At 48.8% G+C, this 20,089-nt stretch overlaps 1 protein-coding gene across 2 annotated transcripts in view; it reads left to right on the top strand.

Moving 5' to 3' along the window:
* The window catches only part of THOC2 (THO complex subunit 2), a 2,257,836-nt gene that overhangs the window by 653,035 nt on the left and 1,584,712 nt on the right, over positions 1-20,089 (top strand). The window lies entirely within an intron of this gene.

Here is a 20,089-nt window from a genome sequence, read left to right on the forward strand (position 1 = left end):
AGGAACACCAAAAGGACGGTGGAAACCATAGGGCGTAAATCACCTACCAGTCATAATAAAATCCTGTTCACTTCAGTAGCAGCAACCTATAAAGCAGCTATATTATCCACAAAAAAAGAAGCTTACAACACAAGAATCCACAACGCCAAATCAAGCACTAAAGAGCTCTTTACTGTCCTTAAAGAGCTTGAATCCCCAGCACTTCCCTCCCAGGACTGCACTACGGATGCTGCCTGGTGCACAAAAATCCAGCAAGCACTATCTGACAAAATCACCTTATTACAAAATAGGATTGAATCTAAAAAGACTAGTCTCTCAAGCTGCCACCGCCCTAAACCTGCGTTAGAGAAAAGTCATCCGCAAAGCACACCTTTCACATTCTCCCAAATAACACCAAAGGAAGTGGAAGACATAATCAAAAGTCTAAAACCCTCTCATTGTCAAGGTGACATCTGTCCAGCTTCCATCATTAAGGAGCTAAAGACTTCGCCCCTTTCATCACCTCATTGATAACTCATCCTTCAATTCCAATCAAGTCCTTAACAATCTCAAGGAAGCTTGGGTTATGCCCCTCCTAAAAAATGTTTTTTTAAAAAAAAAAAACAACAACCTAGACCCAAACATTCCAACAAACTACAAGCCCATTACTACCGTCCCATTCCTCTTTAAAAATTCTGGTCCGAGTTGCTTATCTGCAAATTCTGAAGCACTTCGAGGAAAACAACATATTAGGCCTCAGACAATCTGGCTTTCGGCCGAGGCATGGAACAGAGACAGCTCTCCTAGACGTGGTGATCCAAATGGACGAGGTGAAGGACAAAGGCAAGCTAGTGATCCACCTACTCCTAGACTTGTCAGCTGCCTTCGACCTTGTCAACCACCAAATTCTAACGGGCACCTCACCACAGCTGCAGCCTTCTCCACCAATGCCTATGACTGGGTCAACTCCTTTCTCTCCAATCGGACCACCAGAATTTTTTTCTCCATCAGCCTCAGCAGACCCAAGCCCCACACTTTGTGGCATCCCTCAAGGTTTGTGCGTGTCACCCACGTTGTATAACTTATTCACAAAGCTCCTATTCGTTTGTTGGGACAACTTGGGTGCCATGTATACCAACTACGCAGATGATACCCAAGTCCTCATCCCCTTCACTGGCTACAATGATCAGGACTCCAAACCATTGAATGATATCTATTTAGAAATCCAAGCCTGGATGACCACCAACAGTTTATGCCTTAACAATGATAAGACCGAGCTCTTGATTGTCGGCACCCAGGCACGTTTGAATAAGCTTGACCATAGGTACACATCCTTCAACTTTGACGGTAATGCAATCAAGGTTTCTAAGAAAATAATAACATTGGGAGTCTATCTCGACTCAACACTGTCCCTCAAGAAATGAATCAGCTTGGTGGCGGACTCCACAGCCTATACCAATAAGTTTATCTATAGTTGCAAATCCTACCTGTACACCAGTAGTTGCCGAACGCTAGCCAGAGCATTAGCACTGTCAAAAATCGACTACTGCAACACTCTTTCTAGGCTCCTCTGAACTTAACCTAAACAGGCGCCAGGTCCTGCAAAATAACTCATTGAGAGCAGCACTTAACCTACCCAGATCCAGCCACATCTCAACTCTTAGACACACTACCAACTGACTGTCAGTTTGCGACAATCACTTTACACACCTTAGTAATCATGCACGAACACAGCACCCAAATACCTCTGACAAAATCTGTAAGCACCACTCTGCCCGCACCACTAGATCTGCCCTATCACATTGCCTTACAGTTCATAAGTTTAACCTAAAAACTGTAGGAGGAGGCAGCTTCCCAGTCCAAGCAATCAAATGCTGGAACACCATACTCCCTACAGACAAGAAACCTCCTTCCCATCATTCAAATCTGGAATTAAAAACTGGTTGAGCAACAAGCCTCCCAATGAGGACCCTTCGGCTGTATCCTGCTACCGCCCTGAACTTCCTCGTTATGATTGCCTGATTGCATTTGTGTGTGTTATACATGATTCTTGATTCCAGACTTATCTGTAACCATTGGTCCCTCTAAACTGCAACTGTGGCTCTATTTTTGTCCATGTATGTAACTCGCAAGTCGTTCCAGCTCCCAGTTACCTCAGGGTTCGAGCTGCGATATAAATAATAAACAAATACAAAAATATTACAATCCCCCTCAATATGTGATTGGACAAGACCCTCTTCAAAGATATCCCATCTTTCTCCAATTCCTGTTTTGATTGATAGCCCTTATCTTAAATACCATCTTCAGCTTGTGTAGAACAGGTCTCTTGGGATTAGTTTGTGGTGGTTCATGACAAACCTCATTCATTTAAACATGTGTATGCAAAAAATTCATTACTAGCAATAACTTGCCTAAGCCCTTTTAACTTCAATTTTTAATTGCACATAGTCCGTGTAAATATTTCAAGCGATGTGAGGAAGGCTGGGTAAAGATTTCAATATTATGTCATTCCCCAGGTCACTTGTTTGATTGGAAAATTCCAATTTAAATAACCACCACTTTCTCCAGCATGAGATCTGACCTGGATTCACATGCTCATCAATATTCCCCGTCAGGCTGGGAATCCTCAGTAAAAGAAAAAAACAGTTTCACTTTAGTTTATAAACTGTCTTTCTCCTATAAACCAATCACTGAGCTCCCCAGCCAATGACTGCCCTCTTCCTAAGCCCCTCCTTTGGCAGCCATGTTCAGATTTTTACAGCACGTTCAAGTGTTGGGAGTCCTCGTGTTTCGCACTTAGAGCTTTCAGCATTTTTCATGCTTTTTTTGGCTAGGAAAGCCGTGTTTTTGTTCAGTTGAGCCTGTGTGCTCCATAGTTTCTTCATCCGATTGACGGTGATCTGTTTTTTGGCATCTTTCGTCGCCCCTCAACGGAAACGTCAAATTTCTTCTTGGAAGATTCCCGAAGGACATCGGGCCTGCACCACGCTGGATCATGTCAGAGGAGGAGGACAGGGTTTTCGTCTTCAAGCTCTGCACCAGATGCTGCTTGTGGAAGGTTTTCACAGACGATAAGCATTCCATGTGCCTTTGTTTTCACCCATGCACAAGGAAGAAGATTGCGAGATCTGTTGTGGCTTTTTCCAAGGGCTTGATGAGGGATAGGCACGTTAGACTGGTGGCGTGGCTCAAAGCTAGGGCCTCTACCCTGTGTGGACCAGTGGCATGCCTCCTCCAGATGCAGCCAGCCAGAGCAGGCTTCTAAGTCCTTTAAGGGCATGCCTTCTGTGGAGGACCCAAGACAAGGCCAAGCACTGCGACTCTGCTTCCGTCATGGTCATCGTGCAAGCGGGTCCCGCGACGGCCAGGGTGCGTTTGTCTCCATCAGCCTGAATCTTCACCCAGTCGCTCCAGTTCTTAGTCAAAGAGAAAGTCAGCTGCCCTGGGGAAGCTGCGGGAGAAACCGCAAGATAAGGTGTCCGACCTGCACGTGAAGGCCCAGGTTATCCAGGCCAAATCGTCCTCCTCTATCGAGCTAGTTGCTGTCGCCCTCTCAAAGGCGAAAGGGGCTGACCCGGTCCAGGGTGCAGCTGTGGCGGCCAGGATGGCTCTTCCTCCCAGGCAGGAGGCTTCGGCCAAACCAGTGGAGAAGACCCTGGAAAAGAGGAGGCTGGACCTTAGCCCGAGACTGACCCCTTAGGACCCGAACAAGGGGTTGGGGGGGTTAGGGGGTGGAAGAACTCCAGGGCACGGATATCTCTTCCGATGAGGAAGACATAGTTTCTGTCCACATCATCCCAGACGAGGGTGGGGACAACGACTAGGTGATGCCCGCCAAAGATGACGGCAACAACTTCAGGGGGGCGATGACATAGGTGCTGGGCCCAGTGACCCTGTTCCCCAGGCACCTCCCAGGGATTTGTCGCATGATGGTCTCTTGACCCTCCACACACTGGTGTTGGAGATTCAGAAGAGATTGTCGACAGCACTGCCAACGGCGCCACTGGCAATGACCTTGTTGACACTGGAGCCACCATCACATAAGAAAAGGAGGAGGCACCCTATGCCTCCTCTCCAACCCCCGCTGCCATCCCACCCCCTCTCGTTAGGGATATGACGGAATTTCTACGCCCTCGTGGGCTTGTGCCAGACAAAGTGGGCTTCTTCCACTCCATGATAGCCTGTGCATCGGTACTCTTCCAGTTCACACCCCGGAAGAGCAGGAGGAGGGCTTCCAGTATCAGCGTCGGGAGGTGAAACGGAAGACCATTCTGGCTGTACCACTTCTGGAGGACGTCTGGGATGAGGGGCTGGCACTGCTGAAGAATCCCACCTTAACCCCGGCGAAGAGAGCCCACCTAGAAAAGAAATACTGGGTGCTGGAGTCTGCACCCGAAAGTCTGCGGTCACAGCCATCGCTCGGAAGGAGTCGTCCAACCAGTCGTCCTCAACCTATGAATCCCAAACCCCCCGCCCCAGACAGCGAGTTGAAGGAATTGGATTGGACGCCGTGGGTAGGATGATGATTGTTAGGGAGAATTCTCCTAAAAAATGTGCTAATTCCCTTCTACCTTGGAGACCCCCAGTTCTTTTGCTGGATGTAGGATATTTAATTTTTATCCTGGAGACAGTGAGACCATTTATCCACACTCATGCATTTTTGTTTGATTTGAACACTATCTTTTGGTTTTGGAATCTGACAAACTCCATAGGCATCATCTTTGACATTGTGACACACAGAACCCTCATTGCAGTGTCATAGAGAAATCCTGTGGATTTCTGCTAAGGTTTAAATACCTTCTCTTGGTGAAACTGTTTCCAAGAGTAGTAAAGTGAAATTGACTTTACTTATTGTAGACCCAGCACACACTATCTTCCATATAGTGCTGGAGGGATTACTTGGTATCCCCTTTGTCTACCTCCTCATGTAACATTTTTATGTTCCCCTTTCTCCAATTAATGGCTGGTGGCAGTGGTTTACTTTTTCCTACAATTTTTTTATTGCAGGCTGCCGTTGCAGCTGCAGTATAGCACCCATGGGTGCCCATTTTGTCAAAATGGCCCGCTCTTCTTTTTACGCCATTACCACATTGTGGTGATATTGTCCGTGAAGACCCTGACCACTTTGCCATTGAGCGACGGAAGAAACGAATTGCGGGCCAAATCACTGCCCGTAGTTCCAGGACGTTGATGTGTAGCGTCGTCTCCTCCGGCAGCCATAGGTCTCTGGTGTGGAGACGTCTGGTGTGGGCTCCCCAGCCCTACAGGGAAGCATCCGTCGTGACAGTCTCCAGGTACGGGGGGCTCTGGAAGCCTATGCCCTCGGCAATGTCTAGCGCATGCCCCAACACCTTAACGCTCGACGGAACTCCTCGGCGTGCACGATCCTGTCCTTGAAGCTTCCAGACACCTGAATCCAACGGGCGTCCAGGAATTCCTGGAGCGGTCGCATCCACAACCTGCAGAGACATCATGCCGAGCAGCGACTTGATGGACCTCACTGCAACATTCTTCATTGTTAACAGCCGTTGCACTGTGCCCAAAATGGCCGCTATCCTCTCCTCTGAGGGAGCTGCCAGACAGTACCTTTTTGAGCCTGAATCCCAGGAAAAGTGCGTCCTGCGATGGAGTCCAGCAAGACTTAGCATAGTTCACAGAGAACCCCAGATCCGTCAGCAGCCGGACGGTCCTCTGTGTGATCGCCGGCAATGACACGTGACTTGGCCTGGATGAGCCAGTCATCGAGGTATGGGTCCACATGAACTCCCTGTATTCACAGATGGGCCGTCACCGGAGCCAGACACTTTGTAAAGACTCTGGGCGCCGACTTCAGTCCGAAGGGGAGAGCTTTGAACTGGAAGTACTTCCCTTGCACAACGATGCACAGGAACTGCAATGTTTTTGGTGAATGGGGACGTGGAAGTACGCGTCCTCTAGATCCGACAATTGAAAGTCTCCCTACTCCAGTTGGCCGAGCACATGCTGCAACGTGACCATCCTGAATTTATGGGACTTGACATACTTGTTAAATCGTCGTAGTTCGAGAATGGGTCTTCAGCCCACGGTCTTCTTTTCTACTAGAAATTATCTTGAGTAAACTCTGGGGCCCCGGAGTCGCTCTGGAACCAGCGTGATTGCCCCCTTTTTAAACATGGCACGAGCCTCCAGCAGCAACTCTGCGATGTGGTGTTTCTGCCGGGCCACCGGTGTTATTCGCGGACACTTTTGTTAAAACTCCAAAGTCTGTCCGTGGACGAGAGCGTCCAGCACCCATGGAGATATTTTCCCACATGCTGACAAAGTTCGCCATCCGGCCTCCCACCGAGGTGCGGGGATGAGGGCCCAGATGTCCTGGCCGGTTCAGTTCTGCTTGGAGGCTGGCGTGTTGCTCTGGGAGCCTTGACAATGGCGGCCACCTCCGAAGGCCTTGGAACGACCCCTGTTGGCTTGCTGGGTCGTGGAATGGGAGGGTAGCCGCTAAGAGGACGATCCATTGACCCAAGTTCTCCGAAGATCTGCCCGACTTCCCTCTTAAGGAACGAAAGAACGGACGGTGCTGTTGCAGCATACCCACGGCATGGGCTGTCTGTGTTGGTCTCTGTTAGGCAAAGTTTGTATGCAGTACCCTCTGGGACCACTCCACTCCACTCTGACCCCAGGTATAGGCAACCCAACTTTTGGTATAAGCTTGTACTACACAGTTTTTGTAGCGTGTTGAGCATCCAGGCTTATCTCAAGAGGGGTAAATTTGAGCTGTAGTGGCGTTACACAAAGATTCACAGTAGAGGTATTCAAATAAACTCTTACACTCAAGGTTTCTTGCATAAACAATTATTAATTTATCAGTCAGTTATAAAGCCTTTAGAAGGGAGCAATATAATAACACAAATACACTTCGATACTGTGACACTTTGTATCTAAATCAGTAAAGACCCTTTTGGGATGGCCCACAGACACAACAAAAAGCTAGAGACCAAGTAAGAATACCAGGTCACACAGCCGCTCTCAATGGGGCCCAGACAAGGTTTGGTATTCTTTCATTGTTCGAAAATGTAATTCTTTTTCAAGTATCAAAAGTACAAAGTAAAAAATAAACATGATTTTTAAATAGTAATTTATCTGAAGAAAAACAAAGCTGTCACTAATATCTTCTTAGTGAGGGAGCAGTTGCCGCAACTCATATGTAATACAGACTAAAGCCGATGCATTTCGGAAATGATTCCTTCTTCAGGGCAAGTCTAGTCAATTGCACATAAACAACATAATGCACCAATGTCAGCATAACAATTGCATATATTTGTGAAAATAATAACGATGTCAACATACCAGTCAGTAGAGTTTCCAGAAGGATTAAACGAGAAATAAAATAGAAAGAAATAAGTAAATTGTATTGTAGATAACAAAAACAGACAGATGTGTGAGAAACTGTGGTTACCTTAATAGCGTTGCATAGATGGGAACGTTCGTTGTCAATGCCCACAGCAGCATGGGTCGCAACAATGAGCCGTGGTTACAGCGGCTATATTGTTAAACACAATTGTGTTTGCAAATGGAATCTAATGAAGGGAAAGGTTCAGTGTGAGTGAGACAGCGTAACGAACCAGGATTTCAAACGGTGGTTTGCAAATATTGCTATCGTGTCTCATACCTCTGAGCACACGGAGCGTGTGAAAGCTCCTGCGTGCAGTTGCCGGGCTGAATCTCAGAATGCCGTGTTAGGCGATTGCCAGGGCTATGGCTAATTTATATTGCACGTGACCGACACGCGCCATTGGGTGGCCGACGGTCACGCAGCAGAGTGTAAGGCAGGTGTAAGCCTGCACAGTTAAGAGAAGTTTATAATTTACGGGCATACCAGTATAATGTTCTGTGTGAAAAATGTAGTTAGCCCAAAACTAAAGAAAATCACTGAAGATAATACATGGAAATAGAAAAAATACTCGTGTTAAAGGGACCACAATGGGGTCCGTTGTAAACAGAAAGAAAACACCTAGGCATATCAAGTTACATAAAAGGCAACAAACAATTGGTGAATAAAAACACATAGATTAACCTGAGGCTCGTTTGTGGCATTCCTATTGAGGGATAATTAAACTTTAGCTGGTACATTAATTTGCATCAGAAAGGATGGAATGGAATGTGCATGGAATCACATAAAATCAGCAATGGTTGAAAGTACGACACAACCTCGTCGTTGTCGGTGTCGCCCATTACAGGCGGCACCTTGGACTTGCAGTGAGGTTGTTGTTGAGGTAACACAGAAGATGTTACAAGATATGGAAAACATGTTACTCAATTGAAAGGGTAACAGAACCGAGTCAACACCAAACTTCACGCTTGAAGTGCATTTACATGACAATGGGATGAACAAAGATGTCGTGATGTTCCAAATCAGATTCATATGGAACAGTGGTAATTAATCTCTTCATTCAAACCATTCGTGACAAGACTACAGAGTTTATCGATCCAAAATGTTTCCCTTCGGTTTAGGCGCAAGCCTAGATCTTCGTGAGGGTTATTTCTGGTTAAGACCTCCAGCACCAGAATCTTAATCTGTGAAAGGTTGTGGTTGTTTGAGGCCCAATGATGGGCCACGGCTGAGTTCGGGTTGAAATTCCAGATTCAGGACCGATGTTCATTCCACCGTATCTTAGCAGTTCTGGTGGGTTGGCCCACATAATATTTTCCACAGGGGCATTTAATACCATAAATGATGTTGGTGCTGTCGCAGGTGCCAAATGTCGATGCAGAACTTGACGATGCAGAACTTGGAGTTTCAGCACTGCAGCAGGGCTTCACCGGGCAAACCAACGGTCCAGGAGTTTCAGCAGGCGTCCTCTTTAAGTTGTTCTTTGGTTCCTTTGTTCAGTAGTTGACTCTGCCTTCCAAGCCAAAGGACTCTCCTTTTATTCAGTTTGCTCTTCATTCCAGCCTAGCTGCCACTCACCCAGCAAGGTGGCCGTCCTTGCCGGACAGTCAGCCGGCCAATCACCACAGAGTGCATTTGGGTCTCCTAGGAGACTAAGCACAGGTAGTTTCGGGCACCTACCTCACTTGCTGCCCACCCCAGATTCCCTGGAGCCAGAGGCGGGCTTCACTCCTGAATCCTGCCAAAGGCGAATTGAACAAAGAGACCAAACCTGGTTTGGCGCGCAGAGAAAATCTCAAAAAGGACCTTTCCACAAAGAAATGGTGAAAAAAGAAGACCGGGCGCCATTTTGACAAAGATGGCTCCAGTGTATGCTTTATTGTAGCTGCAAACGCAGCCCGTGGTAAATGCACACCATGGTAGTTCACACGAAACGACTGCCACATAAAAATGTTACATGAGAAACTAGACAAAGGGGATACTAGGTAAACCCTCCAGCACTCTCTTGTAAGGTAGTGTGTGATGGGTCTAGTAAGTTACAATGGTAAGTAAAGTCAATTTCTCTTTACTGCTCTGGGAAACAGTAGTTTATCGCAGAGAAGGTAGTTAAACCTTTTGGAAATCTGGAAGACTTCCCTGTGTCACTGCACTGAAGGTGCTGTGTGACACCATGTAAAAGATTATGCCTATGGAGTTTGTCAGACTCCACAACCAAAAAAGACGTAAAATTCACGTTAAAATACATGACAGAGTGAGGAAAAGGGTCTCAAGCTCCAGGTAAAAAAATAAATCAAGTCCTCAAAATCCAGCAAAGCTGCTGGGGGTCTCAAAGGTGAAGGTAATTGGCACATTTCTGAGAATTCTCTGTCTGACCTGAAGAGATTCATTGACGGCCTTGCCGAAAAGATTGTCTCTGAACAGCGTGTCCAGGACCCTCGTCTGGACCTCTTGTCTAAAGTTGGTGGCCTTCAGCCAGCCACGACGAATGAGGCAAACCCTGTGTCCGCAATGTTAAGGGCCACAGTGATGGCGTGGTCCGACGCCACCTCGCCTTCCTGAAGGATCTCCATTGCCTCGACCTGCTTGTCCTCTGGGAGGGAATCCAGGATCGGAGCCATCTTGTGCCATAGCTCCCGGCCAGGATCGCTAAAGCGTTGGCCGCCTTGACCATCATCACCGCTGAGTAGATTGTTAGTCAAGATTGTATGTAGTAACCTTGTAGGAGACTACACCAGGCTTGTCCTCTTGGCAAAAGGCAACGCAACCTTTGGTGTAGTCCTGTACTACACAAGTTGGTAGTGTGACTGAACAGCCAGCCAAATCTCAAGAGGGGTCAATGTGAAGTGTAGGGCTGTAACAGTTTCATAGTGGCAGATTGAAGTTTTGGCACAACTCTTAACAAGGTATCAGCAACTCAAGTTTATTTATGACAAAATTGACCTGGCGCCCTGCACTGCACACAACCGCTTCGCCGCCCGTTCATCCACACTCTTCACCGTTCCTCGAACCTCACTCACATCTCGAATCACAACATTCCACCTCACGCATCCGCAGGCAGGGTGCCCCATACAATGAATGAAGATTCCAACTAGATGAATTACATAAGTACTTAAAGAAATACAACACTATCCCCCTCCTTAAAACAAACTTAACAAAACGATAAGCCAGAAGTTAACCAAAATCAAAAAAAAACATGGCAACAAAACATTTCACAAGAATAAATATATACATGGCTCCCAATAAATATGTTCAATTGAATGCAAATAATTGTCCAAGACGTAATCCCATGAACCAACATAATTAATTGTCCATGACGTAATCTTTGACCAAACTGGTAGTTTCCTAACTCTTGAATCTCAAACAATCCTTCCATCACCAACAACAAAATAATTGTTCTCTCGATGCACATACACTTCTCCCACTTCACTTCCGTGTTTCTCACTCATGCCACCATATTGGGAGCACACATCATCCTCAAATAGCTAGATAGCGCCATTCCAAGATGGCCACCGGCCCTGTGTAGACGTGCCGACGGCGCTCTCCGGACCCGTCTGGTAAAGGTGCCCACCACCCCATCAGCAGACCCGGTACAGGCTACGTCCGACCCCTGCGGGGTTGGCAGAGACAAGTGAAGACCAGCGGAGCCGATCGGCCCCAGTAAGCGGTTTGTTGGAGCAACTCAGTGATCGCGGCGCCCGGGACGGCGCAGGGCTGAGGCCCTATAGAAAAGGCAGTTTGGGTCTGGTGCGCGGCCGACGCGGCGTGCAGCGCAACGAGGGAGCCACGGAAGACCTGTGTCCACCAGGAGTGTGAGTGGCCGCGTCGGTGGCAGCGTTCCTGTGGGCAGCCTGCCCCTGCCGGTTGAGCACAGGGCGCGTTCAAGGGACCTGTGAGCCCCAGACCCCCGAGTGAGGGGAGGAAGCCTACGGTGACAGTCCGCGAGTAGCTGGCCCACAGAGGAGGTCCACCTGCGAGCGGACTGCGACAGAGCTTGCGGCTGGGACGAGACCTGCAGCTACGCGACCGGGGGTCCGGGGAGCTCGCGAGGGAAGGACGGCCCGCAAGCAACAGGGAAGCGCCGGCACTGGTGGACCCCCTCCGACTCCCTGAATCAACGCGCCGGGAGGCTACCGGCGGTAAAGAAGGTACAAGGCCAGTTTGAGTGGAGGGGGGGCCCTATCCGACCACCGTGAGGCGCTATTTGACTTGGAGCTGTGGCCTTGGAGGCCTCAGGGGCAGCACCCCTACTTGCCCCAGTAAACTGGAGTCTAGTCCAGATTAGTCTAGAGCCCCTGGGGGGCAAAGAAACTCTGGGAGCAGAGGTGCCGGGAACAAGGGCCCAAGGCAGAGCTGGCCGCAGGCCCAGGCCAGGGAGGAGACACAGAGGGATCAACAGGAAGCACGTCCACAATTAGTCATACCCTGGCCGAGGAAGGGGTAGGGCCACTCTTCCACACCGAGTGGTGCCTGAAAAGACGTGCTGGATCCCTGTTGGTGAACTAGTGGGGGGCCTAGTGGGGAAACAGAAAGCTAGCCCCGCTATCCAGAAAGAGTGAACCCCTGCATTTGAGAGCCTGAACCACCCGGACACGAGGGGCCTAGCGTGGCGCAGCTGGCTCGCGGTCTCCCCACAGGTGAACTATATTGGCCTCGAGGAGGGAGGCAGGCACCATGTCTACAAAGATCAAGGGGAAAGAGCCTCAAGCTTCAGGTGACAATCAGGGCACCCTCCATGCAATATGGCCGGCGCAGACTCTGAAAGGAGGACCAGAAGCCTCCAGGGAGAACGCAGGTGAAGGCTCCCCCCAGGGGGACACAGAGGATTTGGCAGTAATGCCTAGGCAGGAATTCCTAGGGGAGTTGCACGCCTTGCAAGCGAACTTAGGAAAGACTTTTCAGGAGCAATTCCAGCTGATGCGAGCTGATTTAAATGAAGCCATAGGAGAGATGAGAAACAAAATGCGGCAACTAGGGGAAAGGACGGACACCTTGGAGAAAAGCCTCCAAGAAGTGGTTAAAGACACTACTGCTAATAGTGAAGCAATTGAGAGGTTGGACGTTGCTACCAGAAACCTCGAAATTCAGCTGGAGGACTTGGCAAATCGATCCCGTAGGATCAACATCAGAGTGAAAATGCTGCCGGAATCGGTACCTGATAAGAGATTGGAGGTCGTGCTCCAAGGCATCTTTGCCGATATTCTGGGCGAGAGCAACCCCGAAGTGATAGAGCTAGATCGGGTACATAGAACCGGGCGATTGACCAAAGGCCAGACAGCGAGGCCGAGGGACGTGTTGGCGGCATTCACTAGGTATGCCCAGAAGGAAGCGGTCCTCAAGGCAGCAAGACAACGGGAACCCATTATGTTCGAGGGTCAACAGATCGCTGTATTTCAAGATCTGGTGAGCAGTACACCCCTGAAGAGGAGACAAATGGGCCCATTACTAAAGCTCTTAAATGAGAAAGCAATACGATCAAAAAATTGACCTTTCCGTTTCTCTTTGAATGGGAGGGCGCCCAGAGGCGTATCACTTCACTTCAAGAAGGAGCTGACCTTCTGCCCATAGACTTGGAGGGCGATCCCTCGAGTTCAAGACTAAGAGGCACGAGTGGCTGACCCAGAGTGAGGCCTTGGGAGTGGACGACGGTTGGAGATAAAAGAAGAAAAGGACCAAAAGACAGCCTACAGAGACCAGGAAAGCGCAGCAAAGAGAGGAATGAAACTCAAGCGAGACCCTGAGCAGAAATGTTAGAAACAGGGGTGGTGGGCCTCTAAAAGGAGGGTGAAAGCCTTGGGGTCACGGGTGGAGCAGCCATTTTGGGAACAGAAAGGGCAAAGATGCCCGAGTTAGGAGTGGAGAGAGTGCGGGAATGTGTTATCCTTCAGGGGGGGGGGGGCTCTAGGTGGGAGGGAAAAGGTGGGATTTAGGGGGGTGGCAACAAGCAATCAACTGGAGGGAGGGGCAGAAGGGTGCTGCTACGTAGTGGTGACCACTTAACAGGGGTACTCTCAAATGGCTAACACATAATGTAAGAGGGTTGAATACCCCTCATAAAAGAAATGAAACAGGAGCATTTCACGCAGAAAGAGGGGCCAGACATTATGGGGCTTCAGGAAACACACTTAGTGTGTAAGGATCAGGGCAGATTAAAATTACGCGGCTTTGACCGGATTCTCCATGCCTCAGGTCAATGTAAACAAGGGGGTGGCCCTGGCTATTCGAAAAACGGTGGATTTTAGAATATGCGATGTAACTAGGGATAAAGAAGGGAGGTATTTAGTGGTCAGGGGGAAGTACCAAGAAGCCCCATATACAGTGGCGGTAGTGTACGCCCCTAACTCTGGTCAGGAGCAATTCTTGCACTGGGTTCTGAAGGTGCTAGAAGACCAAGCCTGGTGGCAGATCGTTCTTATGGGAGACCTCAACAATAGCATGGGAGAGGGATAGGGCTGGAAGGCGGGCGGGAGGGAGGGGAACAGTAATGTCTGCAGAGTTAAAAGATAGGATTGGTAGGATGGGGCTGCTTGATGTCTGGAGGGAATTAAAGGAAGATGAGGAGGGTCATACCTTTCTATCAGGGGTCCACGGATTGCAGTCGAGAATTGATTATATATGGGTGTCGGTAGGTCTAGTGGGTGGCATCCGGGAGGTACATACAGGACCGATGGGGATAGCGGACCATAAAACTGTTTCTGCTGTGCTAGATCTAGGCCGGAGGGTGAAGGGAGTTTGGGGATGGAAATTCTAAGGGGCTGTCTTGAGGGACCCAGAGGTTCAGGGGGACATCGAAGAGAGGATCAAGTTTTTTTTCAATACCAATAGAAGGGAGGACACTGGAGAAGGTATAAGGTGGGATGCTTTTAAAGCTACTCTTAGGGGGGAAATAATTGCGGCGTCTGCCCACCGAGTGAAGAAATTGAAGATATTGGAATCCCAGTTAGAGGCTGAGGTGGAAGCAGCTAGACAGGCAGCGGGTGGTACCCCCTCCCGGGTAGCAATGTGGGCATATAGGAAAGCAGTGGGGCAACTGGAACTGTTGTGCACCAAAAAGGCTGAAGGAGCGCTGCTGGCTGTGTGGCAAAAATACTACACAAAAACCAATAAACCTGACACTCTTGGCACGTCCATTAAGAGGTAAAAGGGCGAGAAACGCTATCATGGCGATGAAATCAGGATCAGGTGTTCGGATCACAAGGCAAGAAGATTTACAGGAGGCCATAGCAGCGTATTACGACTCCCTGTATGCCTCTCAGCACCCCCAAAGTGACACTCAGGAGAAATTCCTGCAAACGGTACAGCTGAGGGAAATTAGTAGAAACACGAGGGAAGCCCTCAACCAAGAAATCTCACAGGAGGAGGTGCGAGGGGTGATTAGGGCTCTTCTGGCACATAAAGCGCCTGGCCCAGATGGCTACACAGCTGCATTTTATAAAATGTTTATCTTACAGCTGGCCCTGCAATTGACATCTTTATTTAATTCATTTTGTCAGACAGGTACAATTGCTCCATCCATGGAGGAGGCTAAGGTTACCCTCATCCTTAAACCAAATAAGAATCCGGAGGAGAGATCTTCTTTTCGCCCCATAGCTTTTATTAATATCGATGCAAAGATATATACAAAGATCCTGGCATATAGACTTGACTCCATCCTCCCGCATTTGATCCACCCCGATCAGGCCGGGTTAATCAGGGGCAGACCATATTAGGCGAGTGGCCCACATAGTTGAAAAAGTGCAGAAAACGAAGACTCCTGCGGTCTTGGTGGCCCTAGACGCGGAAAAGGCTTTTGACCGCGTGGAGTGGGCCTTTCTGTTCCGAGTAATGGAAAAGATGGGTTTTGGAGTGGAGGGGTTGGGGGGGGGGGGGGGGGGGGGAGTTCATGAAAATGGTTCGGGCTAACTACCAAGACCCCACCATTAGAATAATGGTGAAGGAGATAGCTTCAAGGCTGGTAAATCTGCGGCGAGGAATTAAATAAGGCTGTCCACTTTCCCCAATACTTTACGAGATTTACCTAGAACCGCTTCTCCAAGCAATAAGGGAAGCTGCGGAGATGCAGGGCATTCCCTTCGGAGGAGAGCAACAGAAGGTTGCAGCTTTTGCAGACGACATGTTGCTGATGCTGACCGCACCAAAGGAATCACTTCAAGTAAGTGTGACTCTGCTGGAGACATTTCGGGGAAGCCTCAAGCCTAAAGGTCAATGCTAATAAGTGGCAGGTTCTGAACTTGACGCTAAGGGCAGAGGAACGGGACAGGCTAAAGGAGAGTACTCTTTTTTTTCGTGGAGCCCGGGAGGGATCAGATACTTGGGGGTGAGAATCATGGCAACGTTAGCAGGGTGGTATGCAGCCAACTTCCCCCCACTTCTTAAGGCGCTTAAAAAAGGACTTCCAAAGGTGGAGGATTTAGGGTGTCATTGGTGGGGCGGATAGCCGCGGTCAAGATGGTCACACTCTCAAGGCTGCTGTATCTATTTCAAGCGATCCCGCTGCCAGTTACGTCAAGCTTCTTTAAAGAGATGGGAACACTGACCAAGGGATTTATCTGGGAAGGGAAAAGAGCTAGGGTGGGCGTCGGGCACCTGATGGCATCCAAGGGAGAGGGAGGGCTAGCACTGCTGAATGTTCGGCGATATTATGAGGCTACACAGCTCCGGATCATCAGGGAATGGCTGAAGGGTGAAGAGGGCATGCAAGACAAACTTTGGGTGAGGATGGTTAGGGCGATGGTATTATGGCTTCCTAAACCGCATAGGCCCCGGCATCTTTATGAAAGTGCTATTACTAAACTTATGGCTGATGCTTGGGAAAAGCTGGCTGTCCCTAAAGGTATAACCACATTCCCGCCCCCCTTCACTCCCATTTTTGATAATGGGGAACTTACCCCAGGTTTGGAGAAAGGGGCATTTGCGAAATGGCAGGAAGGGGGCTGCAGGATACTGGCTGATATGTTCCGGAGAGGGTAATTGTCTTTTCACGATTGTAGGAGGGAATTCGCAATACAAGAGAGCGAGAGGTTGCGGTACGCGCAGAACCGACACTCGGTTCTACACCCAGGGGTTAAACGGGCGGCCCCTCGAGAACCAACGCAATTTGAGAGATTCCTCCTCACTAATGATGGAGCGAAAGGCCTCATTTCCAATATTTATAAGATTCTGGATAGTGCTAACGCATGCATCCAATGGACCTTTATGCGGGAATGGGAAAGGGTATTGGGGTGGGAGATTGATGGGGCAGAATGGGAGAGGTTATGGAGGAGAATACCTAAACTGGCTAAGGCGTCCAAGCTGCAAGAAGCTTGGTATAAGATATTGTATGGGTGGCACTATACCCCTGCCCGGCTCCATAGGATGTACCCAGCAATTTCGGGGAAGTGTTGGAGGGGATGTGGAATGGCAGGTAAAGCTGAGCACATATGGTGGTCATGCCCAAGGATTGAGCCATTTTGGGGGGAGATACGGAAAGCACAAGAGCAGGCCTTCGGCCCGGGAAATGAAAGAACGCCGGTTCACATTCTCTTAGGCATTCGAAAGGCAGCGGGGGTGGGAGATCCTAGAGGAAGGGAGAAGGCAAAAGCGATACTGACGCTGGCTGCTATGATGTTAATAGCTCAGAGATGGAAGCACCCTGAAGTCCCTATGTGTCAAGACTGGCTCCGGAAAATGTGGGAAATAGTGGCTCTCGAGTGGGCGACTTATGCCATGAACAATAATGTACAGAGTTTTGCGGCGGACTGGGGCGAAATGTTGAACTTTATTAAGGATGACTTTAGGGTGATGTGGTGTCCGCAGCACCTGAGACTGTTGGACCTACAATGAACGTGGAGTGACTGCCCGGCACGATGGAGACTTGGGAGGTTGATGCTCGTTGCCTTGGGGGCATGGGGGTGGGAGAGCCTGGGGGGAGGGGGGAATGGTTACTTTCTTTTTCTGTTTCACATGTTGCAAAATTCAATAGTTTTAAAAAGTAGCTCGATAGCCCTTTTGTTATCTCTCTTCATCATTTCTTCCATGTTACCTTCACCTTTCCAATTCCATTTACTGACCCTATCAAAATTCCAAACTGACCCACCACGAACTTAAACAGCTCTTCTAAATACTTCAACCACTTTAACAGGACTGGAGTATTTAGACTCACCTTTTCTCACATTGCGTCCTAATTTGATTCTTACAAAATCACCAGGTGAAATTTTTAACCTGCTTTGTTCCACACATGCTACTTTTTCATCACACTCCCTTTTTTTTCTATAATTCACCCACACAGGAGAAGTTTTAGGTACCCTGCCTCTCATAATTTCAAATGGCGACTTTCCCGTGTCCCTCCTCACAGAGATTCTGACGCTCCATAACTGCTCCTTAAGCGCCTCATCAGCAGGCATATTTTTCCTCAACGCTAATTCCACTGTCTCAACAGCGACCCTATTGCACCTCTCCACCAAACCATTGGTCTGAGGGTGATAAAGCGACAAATCTCCAATCAATCCCTGAACGTCTGGAAAACTCCATCATTTCTTTACTCCTGAACTGTACTCCATTGTCACTGATCATAATTTTAGGTAACCCTCCCTCCTGAAAACTTGCGTCAAAAATGTTATCACCTCGTTGGAATCTACTTTACTCACTAACTTGACTTCCAACCACCTTGAGTAATAATCCACCAACACAATCAATGTTCTTTCATGCATCAAATCCCCATAAGGACCCACTATGTCATACCTACGCTGTCCCATGGTGCTTCAACCTTAGACATGTTGATAGGTTCCAATTTAAAACTTTTGCAACATTTCACTATTTTGGCATGGCCAACAATTTCTGACAAACCTTTCAATTATCAAATCCATACCGGGCCACCAATACTTTGCTCTTACTTTGTTTTTTGTCCATGTAATTCCTGGATGCCCTTGGTGAGCCTTTTCAACTAATTCCTTATGCAAAACTTGTGGAGGAATTAACTTGTCACCTCTCACTAAAAATTAATCTTCAATAGAAAACTCATCTCTTGATCTCCCAGAACTTCACACACTCCTCACCAATCAACCTCTTTTCAGGCCAACCTGATTTGGTATACTTCATAACTTCTTGTAGAGTCTCATCTTTCACAAGTTCACTTAATCACGTTTATTTTGACATCACTTCAAACACTGTTGCCACTATTTCACAATCTTCCTCAACACCAGCCAGTGTTACCAACTATTAAAGGCAACCTAGACAAATAATCAGCTATTACATTTCTTTTTCCCGGGACATGCTTTACTATAAAGTGATAATCCTGCAATTTGAGACTCAATCTGGCCAATCTGGGAGAAGCTCTACACATCCCACGTTACAATAAGTACTTCTAGCAATGGTTTGTGATCCATCTGTATTATAAATTTGCTCCCCCATAGAAACTTTCTAAAATAGTTAACTGCCCAAACACAAGCCAACATTTCTTTTTCAGTAACTGGATACCTACTTTCAGTATCAGAAATCGCTCTGGAAGCGCGATTTCTCCAGCAAGGGGTCTGGCATGGATTCACATGCTCATGAATATTCCCCGTCGTCAGGGCGGGAATCTCGGTATAGAAAAAAATCAGTATCAGTTTCGTTTCTGATCTGTCTTTCTTAGTAGTAACCAATCACTGGTCTCTGGGTCATACTGCCCCAACCAATGACTGCCCTCTCCCTAAGCCCGGCCTCTGGCAGCCATCTTCAGATTTTTACCGCACGTTCAAGTGTTGGGAGTCCTCGTGCTGTAGCTCTCGAGCTTTTGCTGCGTTTTCGTGCTTTTTTCAGGAGATTTTTCTCATTTTTCGGTTAAATAGAGCCTCAAGCTCCACCGTTTCTACATCTGATCAACGGGGATCCGTTTAGGAGTTTTCTACGCCCCTCAATGGTGAAGATTTCGTCGAGTTACGCTTTTGGAGGATTCCAGAAGTTCCGAGGCCTACCCCGGACATGGCCCAGGAGAAAGGAAGCTCAACGCCTGGGAAGCTGTTCAGGACCTGCCCAGGATGCCAGCTTCAGAATGTTTTCAAGGAGGATGAGCATTGGTTATGCCTCTACTGTCTCCATGAGGACAAGACGCACACGGAGAATCTCGCCAACTGGCTGGAAGGGAAGAGCCCGTCAGGCGAGAAGAAGAAAAAGAAGTCCGAGCGGTCTTCTAAGTCCTGTGAGGGCGCCCCGGCGACTGCGGCCCAACAAAAGGCTAAGCACCGCAAGTCCGCGGGCACCGAGAGCGCCGAACGGTCAGGCTCCTTGGCTGCCAGGCAGGGCGCATCCTCCCCAGCGCCATCAACCACAAGCCAACGCTCTTGCTCGGGTAACAGGAAGTCCGAGAACCCGGCGAAGCTTTTGGAGAGGCTCTGGTTGATCTAGAAGATTCCGGCAGAGGAGGAGCGAGGCTCGGACCCTCCCCCAAAGGTGAAGGCCCCAGGCGTACAGAAGGTGACGATGGCCATAATTCACCCTGCTAAGACCTCGATTGAGGATGTCGCCGCGGCCCTGGCTCAGCCTGTGGAGGCTACACCAGTGGAGGCGACCTCAGGACCCAGAGTCTCCCTGCCACCGCGGAGGGAGTAGTCTTTCAGGCCCATTGAGAAGACCCCCACGAAGTCCTCGTTGGAAAAGATGGGGGAGGGGCTGGTGGCCATCGTGGATACGGACAGGACCTCTGAAGAAGAGGTCATCGAAGTCGTGGAAGAGGCCCAGCCCATCGGGAGGGATCCCGACGAGGGCGACGACGAGAGCGACGGTGTC

This window comes from Ambystoma mexicanum, chromosome 5p (genome assembly GCF_040938575.1).
Source record: "Ambystoma mexicanum isolate Mex_15411 chromosome 5p, UKY_AmexF1_1, whole genome shotgun sequence".
Classification (NCBI taxonomy): domain Eukaryota; kingdom Metazoa; phylum Chordata; class Amphibia; order Caudata; family Ambystomatidae; genus Ambystoma; species Ambystoma mexicanum.